This window comes from Lepidothrix coronata, unplaced genomic scaffold (genome assembly GCF_001604755.1).
Source record: "Lepidothrix coronata isolate B3197 unplaced genomic scaffold, Lepidothrix_coronata-1.0 Scaffold267, whole genome shotgun sequence".
Lineage (NCBI taxonomy): Eukaryota > Metazoa > Chordata > Aves > Passeriformes > Pipridae > Lepidothrix > Lepidothrix coronata.
This window is the reverse complement of record NW_016690447.1, coordinates 1551112-1558917: the sequence shown is the minus strand read 5'-3', so window position 1 is coordinate 1558917 and position 7806 is coordinate 1551112. Positions and strand designations below refer to the sequence as shown.

The 7806-nt window shown below is 39.8% G+C and overlaps 1 protein-coding gene and 2 long non-coding RNA genes across 3 annotated transcripts in view; 1 reads left to right on the top strand and 2 right to left on the bottom strand.

Annotated features, from left to right (window-relative positions):
- Positions 1-2626, bottom strand: part of LOC108507727 — a 4874-nt gene extending 2248 nt beyond the window's left edge. Inside the window, exon 1 of the long non-coding RNA XR_001878242.1 lies at positions 2615-2626. This is a non-coding gene — a long non-coding RNA (uncharacterized LOC108507727). The remainder of the gene's footprint in view (positions 1-2614) is intronic.
- Positions 1-6335, top strand: part of LOC108507733 — a 21073-nt gene extending 14738 nt beyond the window's left edge. The window contains exon 3 of the long non-coding RNA XR_001878248.1: positions 6255-6335. This is a non-coding gene — a long non-coding RNA (uncharacterized LOC108507733). The remainder of the gene's footprint in view (positions 1-6254) is intronic.
- LOC108507719 (myosin-4-like) overlaps positions 1-7806 on the bottom strand; it is a 127225-nt gene that overhangs the window by 53017 nt on the left and 66402 nt on the right.

The window sequence follows — 7806 nt, the reverse complement described above, 5'->3', positions numbered from 1 at the left end:
CTGCTGATGGGCCTCTTGGAGGGCTTTCTTCTCTTTTGTCAGCTTGGCGATGGTCTCGTCCAGGGCTGCCATCTCCTCTGTGAGGTTTTTCACCTTTAGGAAGAAGGGAGCGAGTGTAAATCAAGGAAGTAGATATAGAGTGGGGCTCTTTTCTGGAGTGTAGGTGAGATTTTCTGCCTCATACCTTGTTTTCAGTGGCGTGTTTTTCCTTCTCCACCTTGGCCAGTGTTAGCTCAAGGTCATCAATATCTTTCTTCAGCTCTGAACATTCATCCTCCAGTTTTCTCTTCTTGGCTGTCAGCTCAGCATTGATTTCCTCCTCATCCTCAGCTCTTTCAGTCACTTCTTTAACTTTGGCTTCCAGCTGGATTTTGGTTTTGATGAGTTGGTCACACCTTTCCTCAGCATCAGCCAAAGCATCAGCTTCCTTGTGAAAAAATACAGGAAGGATTATTTAATTCTGAAGGAACAGATGTGCATTTCTAAGACCTTTGGGATTCTTTTTTGGAAAAAGTTACTGTGCAGTTATGTTACAAATTACAAATCTAGAATAAGATTTTCATAAATTTTATTTTTTTTCAGACCTTTAGATTCATCAGTGCAGCCCTGTGTAGGTACCTTGCATTTCACCTTATTTATTTCGTGTGTATTATAAAGTCACTTAGATTCAGTTTTCCTTTTCTCTTTAGAAAGTGATTGTTTATTATGATGTACTATATTCAAATTTATGTGGAAGTACTGAGAAATGTAAATAACTCTACCGTTGAGGAAATACTTGAAACTTGAATTAGTAGCTTTATACCCAGCTATTGCAGTTAGTGGAAAATAGAATAAAATTCATCTTTCCTCAAAATAGACATTTCAACTCATGGGTGTTGCCGAAATGTCCATCATTCTGAGAGGCCAAATGGCTTTAGAGACAAACACAGTGCTTCTGTTTTAAATTCTAATGGGCATCTGTGTCTTCTGGGAGCAGTAGGTACAGGAGCTGAGGTGAGGTCTACTGTAAGAAATGGCACTCGGCTCTTCACTTTGACAAGTTAAGGCAGAGGAGGAGGTCAATCAAATCACTATCTCTATTCCTCTAAATACACTACAGCGACCATAATGAGCCTTTATATCATGAACTCACACAGGACACGTTATAAGTAGGTATTAAGAGAGAAAACTCATTCTTTAGATTAAACTCCACTTCGCAGTAGTGAGACTGAATGGGGAAAGAATGTGGTCTGAATTTTACATTTAGTTACCTGGTATTAGGCTTAAAATATTTTATAAGAAAGCTTACTATGCAGTTTGAGAGTCCTATAGTAGGAAAGAAGAGTTAGATCTTATTTATTTATTTCCCCTATAAAGAAAGGTATAGAAAAATGTTACTCACGGCCTGCACTTGGAGCTGCAGATCATTTTTCTCCTGCACCAGTTTCACCATTTTCTCCTCCAGCTCCTTCCGCTTTGCCTCAGACTTTGCAAGCTCTTCCTTAGTTTTCTCAAACTCCTCCTTCATGTTGGCCATCTCCTTCTCAGACTCTGCACTCTTCAGCAAGGGCTTGATCTTGAAGAACAGCTTCATCCAGGGCCAGTGTTTGACATTCATGAATGCACGAATGTTGTACTGGATGCAGAAGATGGACTCTCTGGAGCATAATTCAGATGTGCAATGAGTATTTTCAGTCTGAAAAGTGTCAACACTTTCCCTCAAGCACAGTGAGTTTAACTGAAGACAAGGAATGTGTACCTTCTCTCCACCATTCTCTGGTACTCCACCCTCATCAGGAAGCCTCTGCATCTGGCCTGTGTGCGAGTGATGAGCTGTGCCAGCTTCTCATCCCTCATCTCCTCCAGGAGCCCCAGCAGCCCAGCTTTGAAGAACACCTTAGAGAGGGAATGTTGCAGCACATCGCTGTCAGGCCGGGCAAAGCACAGGCACAGAGTGAGTGAGGGAATGGGGGGGTTTGTACCTTGGTGTGTCCAAATTTGTACTGGGTGTGGTCCACATCGATTGAGCCAAGGAGCTTCTCAGAAGCCTTCTTGCTGTCGATGAACTGTCCCTCTGGGATGGCACTGGCATTAAGCACCTTGTATCTGTGAAAAGAGGAAGAGAAGGCTATTTTTTCCCAACCAACACACAGGAGCCACTAAACCCCGCCAGGTCATATATAGCTATTTTTGACAACAAACTGAATGGACCTATGAATGGACCAACAACACTTTTAATGATGCTGAGAAGTGCAGTGCTCTTACCTCTGTTTGAAGTCAGCATAGAGGACTCTGCTGGGGAACCCTTTCCTGCAAATCCTGATCCCTTCCAACACGCCGTTACAGCGCAGCTGGTGCAGCACCAGCTCGTGCTCCATGGCACCTGAGCAAGGCAGAGCAGAGCACAAAGGAGTGGCACAGATTCCAGTGTGGAGGGGAATGGATGTCAGAGCAAACCCTCTTCCTACTTGAGCATCTTACCGGGTGTTTTGGTCTCATTGGGGATAATACAGCGCACAAAATGGGGGTGAGTGCTCCGCAGATTGGTCATCAGCTTGTTTAAGTTTTCCTGTGGGAACACATGATCACATGCTGCAGCTTAGATTTAAGAAATTTGCTTCTGCATGCTTTGTACCTAGATGCCAAGGAACTAATATAATGGATCTTAGGAAAAAGAAGCTTTCAAATTCAAAATTTAGATTTAAATAAATTTTCTATGTACTTTTCATTAAAAAATATTCTCATAAAGGAGTTTAAAATTTTTCACCTTATTTTGGAGGAAGTAAAGTAATACTCTATAAATATTTTATGACAAGCCTTTTGGAGATTAATACTTACATTACATGCCAGATTCTGAAAAATGTTTTTCAAAAAGAATGTGAGTGAACTCCTATTAGAAAGTCAGAGGATCAAATGAAGACTGGATCCTAAATTTGAACAGAAAACTACTAGAAAAAAGCACTTCATCCTTAATATTGTTCTTCATTCAAGAAATGTTAGAAGGAGAACTCAAGTGTATATAGCTCAGATTTGACACTGTGTTCATTTCACTTTATAGACAATGAATCCATCCTTTACCCGGAAAAGAGCTGAGACAGTCTGGAAAGAAGAACCCTTCTTCTTGCCACCCTTCTTTCCACCACCAGCACCACCACCACTAGCCTCTTAAAAAAAAAAAAAGGAAAAAAAAAGAAGAATTTTTCAATACATTTTTTTTATTGCATCTTTAAGTATCACAAAGCTTGAAAAAGAAAATAAAAAAATAACCTGTTTCTGCTCCACCATAGGAAGCAAAAAGTAAAGCCAGGGTCTTGACAGATGATTTCTGGTACAGCCCAATGACAGTTTCATTTAGAGGGTCCTTGTTCTTCTCCAACCACCCAGTGATGTTGTAGTCCACTGTGCCAGCGTAGTGCACCAGGGAGAAGTGGGCCTCAGCCTTGCCTTTGGCAGGTTTGGGCTTCTGGAAGTTGCTGGACTTGCCCAGGTGCTGGTCATAGAGCTTGTTCTTGAAAGAGGTGTCAGTTGCCTTGGGGAACATGCACTCCTCTTCCAGGATGGAGAAGATGCCCATGGGCTGGAAGATAGTTCAATAAAAAAGAGAGACTGCCTGTAGAATAACATGACTATGACTTGGTTTCAAAAGGAAGATAGTAAAAGATAGTAAGCTGAGAAACAAACTTTGCCATTAAGAACATTTCTTTCTGAAAAGTGAGTTTAAAAGATTCACCTGCTTGTCTCATACTTTGTCACAGTGATTTAGGAATGGTTTTTATTCCAGAAACCATGTTAAAGATCAGGAGGAGAAAAAATATATTGAAAAATAGTTTTCACAAATGTGAACTATTTTGCATATTTATTATGCATTGCATATTTACTTCTGCTTTTGAACTTTCAATCAATTCTCTAAATTATATGGTACTACAAAAAATCTCAGTTTCTTGCTCTCAGACATCAGGCATTGACTGTGTTGGCCTTACTTGCTATGGACAGGCTAAGGACTTGCTATGGACTTGCTAAGGACCTTAATGGTCCTTACTTTGCTATGAACCGTATAGGAAAAAAATGTATTGTTCAGATAACTTTATTCCAGAATCTTAAGAAAATATTTTCATGTTACTGTAGGAGCTGCTCTGTGTTTTTGAAGATAATATCCTTTAATCAAGCAAATGGAGATACCTTCCATGTAGAGAATGTGAAAGAATTACTTCTACAGTTTTATCTGGACTTTGTAATATCTATTATGCATAATTAGCAACAGATAAAGACATATTTCAACAGCTAAAACTAAGAAACTAACAGGGCAAACTTAAAATAATGTGTTCCTGAAAATGCAAGACATTTACAAGTCAAAATGTACCTTCTCAATGAGCTCAATGCAGGCAGCCAGGTCCATCCCAAAGTCAATGAATGTCCATTCAATTCCCTCCTTCTTGTACTCCTCCTGCTCCAGCACGAACATGTGGTGGTTGAAGAACTGCTGCAGTTTCTCATTGGTGAAGTTGATGCACAGTTGCTCTAGGCTGTTGAACTGCATGGTGGAAAAACCCCACAACAACCAACCCTTGTCAACATGCACAGTTCTTGATCATGCCTTTATCAATCTTCTCAGTTAAAATACAAGTGTATTATCACAACCACACCATAACTGGATCTATATGCAGCTTCACAAAGAAGTACCTACATAATTAAAATGAGGGTTTATTTCAGAGCAGATATTCCTAGTGAATCTACTAAAAATCATAAAATATTTTGGCAATTTTTTATTCAGCCAAAAAGGTGTGCTCTTCAGACAAGGTGTGCTCTTGTCTCCAAATTTAAAAACTTGATCTCTCTGGTTAACATTCCTTGGTTCTTAAAACAATTTACACATCTTTAACCTGTTATTAGCTCAGTTGGTTAGAGCATGGTGCTAATAATACCCAGGTCATGGGTTTGATCCGCATATGGGCCATTAGCTTCAGTGCTGGACTCAATGATCTTCCTGAGTGCCTTCCAACTCAGAATACTCTGTGATTCTGTGACATATTTGTCAATGGGTCTCCTAGTTCTGCTCTAGAAGCTCTTCTATAAAATTATCGTAATTATGTTGGTTTATTTAATCTCTAAAATTAAGCTCAAACTGTTATATCATAATGCATAAAATTCTTTTGAGGATTTTGCTCTCTGCTATAAAGGAAAATGATGGGATTTTTTTCCCCATAAAGTTGCAAATGACTAGCATGTTAAGCCTTCAGAGGAACATCGCTTGCAAGTCCTCGGATATAACAATCTCTCCCTGCAAGAGTAGTCCTCAAAACTGGAATCCTTACATCAAAGATCTCAAAGCCAGCAATGTCCAGCACACCAATGAAGTACTGCCTGGGCTGCTTCGTGTCCAGCTGTTGGTTGATGCGAACAACCATCCACAGGAACATCTTCTCATAGACAGCCTTTGCCAGGGCACCCACTGAATTGTTCACCTAAAGCACAGAGAAAGGTTTGGAGGTTACTACACACAGCAGAGGAGAATCAACACCAACCATCAAAGCATTTTCCAGATTATTCTATTTTTCCTACCTGCTGCACTGTTTGGCCCTTGGTCACGTATTCATTCCCCACCTTGACTCGGGGGTAGCAGAGGGCCTTGAGCAGGTCTGCTGAGTTCAGACCCATTAGGTAGGCAGCCTTGTCAGCAACTAAGTAGAAGGACAAGAAGATAGAAAAATTAAGACTAATATGACATGCAGCATTTTGAGTGATGAACCCTTTGCAAAACAGCTGCAATATTGAATGTCTCTGTGACCAAATTCTGCTTACTGGATCTCAGAGGAGCCATGACATAGTTATTAAAAAAAAAAATCTTTATTTTGAAACTTAAAAAGTCTTAAAAGAAGCATCTAGAAGCAATGTATTTATTAAAATTCATACTAGTATTCATTAGCAATTTTACCCTAGATAATAAGTGGTTTATGAAGTAGAAGTCCTAATACTGAATATAATCCCTCCATTTTCTTTAAAGATCAACCTGAAACAAGTTTTTTAAAAATCTTTCCCTTCTCAGTGGGTTTGAACACACTGAGCAGGCTGTGCTAATTCAGAGTGGTAGCTCAGGAGAGATTTATGGGCATATATGCAATTGATATTGCAGATAATGATTAGGCAGTAATCAAAAAAAGGTTGTATTTTGGATGGCAGTTTCATGCCTATATACTATTTCACTTAAACACATTTGTACCGTTTTCTTTCTCCATCTTCCAATTATTGAATTACTATTGCTACTTCTATTCTAATAGGTTAGCCAAAGATTTTGCTGATACCTTCAGTGCCATCAGGCTCTGCCTGCTCCTCACGCTGCTTCTGCTTGAACTTCAGGTTCCCGTAGTGCATGACAGCCCCTGTCAGCTTGTAGATGGCTGTTTTCTCATCAGCACTGAAGCCCAGGATGTCAATGGCACTCTGCACCAGGAACAGTAAAATAAAAGCTTTGTCTTGGAGAGATGACAATAGGTACAATGTTGTTAATTGGTACTCACATCTGTGGCCATGAGCTCCTCCTGGTCGTTAATGCTGGGAACAGTGATCTCACCTTGACTCACAAATTGATAGTCATATGGGTTGGTGGTGATGAGGAGCATGTCTGAAAGTAAGAGGGGATATACAGGCTTATTTTAGTCAAGCAAGTAACGGTGTTCAGCAGTCTTCCTCCAGTTATTAATTCTTCCTACCAATTAACTCTGGCTTCTTGTTGGACATGATCTGATAAAAGATGTGGTAGCTTCTTTCCGCCTTGAGCTGGAAAGTGACTCTGGACTTCTCCAGCAGATCTGGAGAAAAAATTTTAGTTAGAAAAAAGAAGAAACAGGAAAAAAAAGAAAGTAAAAAGAAGATGGGAAGAAAAACAGGGAAGACAGGATAGATATTTGGATGAAAAGATGTTTTATGGATAGACAGGTGAGTAGATGGATTGTTCAGGAAAGTGTCTTACATGTTTCAATATCTGCAGAAGCCAGTTTTCCTGTGGCACCAAAATGAATTCTGATGAATTTGCCCTTTAAAGGAATTAAAGTGTCTTAGGATTTACAACATAAAAAATATCACTGAAATGAAGAGTTCTTCCATTTATTCCACAGGGCACAAGATTTCTACTTAGAGACATTCCACTATTAACATAAAGTTGTCTTTTTCATTTTTGACCAAAAAATAATCAACAGTGGCACAACTGTATTTTGTGTAGGTTGAATGTACAAATGTGAAGGAATGTGTGGGTTTCATTAGAGAAACTAGTCTAACGATATGCTGCATACAGAGAGCAGTTGCCTTAATGATACGAAAACAGCAATTTAAGTAGTTCAGCTGCTTAAATCTGTATTGCTAATAGACAATTTCACTTGTGGTTAAATAAATTTGAGATAAAGCTACTATATTAAATTAGAAACTCTCTCCCATTCCTTCCTTCCTGAATAACAGAAAAGGATAACTGACATAAACTTCTATTTCCTATGTTTGAGGAAGCATTTTGTTAAGCAACTCACAAAGCGTGAGGAGTTGTCGTTCCTCACGGTCTTGGCGTTTCCAAAGGCCTCCAGCAGTGGGTTGGCGCTGATGATTTGATCCTCAAGCGTTCCCTGCAGGGGGAAAATTATTGATGGTTATCCTTTCCAAAAATCATGTCAGGAACAGAGGAAAGCATTGGTGCCAGCATGTGTCTATTAATTTACCTGCATTTTGCCTGATGTCTGCTCCTCCTTCTTCTTGTCCCCGCTGGCTGCAATTGTTGCAAAGTACTGGATGACACGCTTTGTGTTCACAGTCTTCCCGGCACCGGATTCTCCGCTGTCAGAGCAA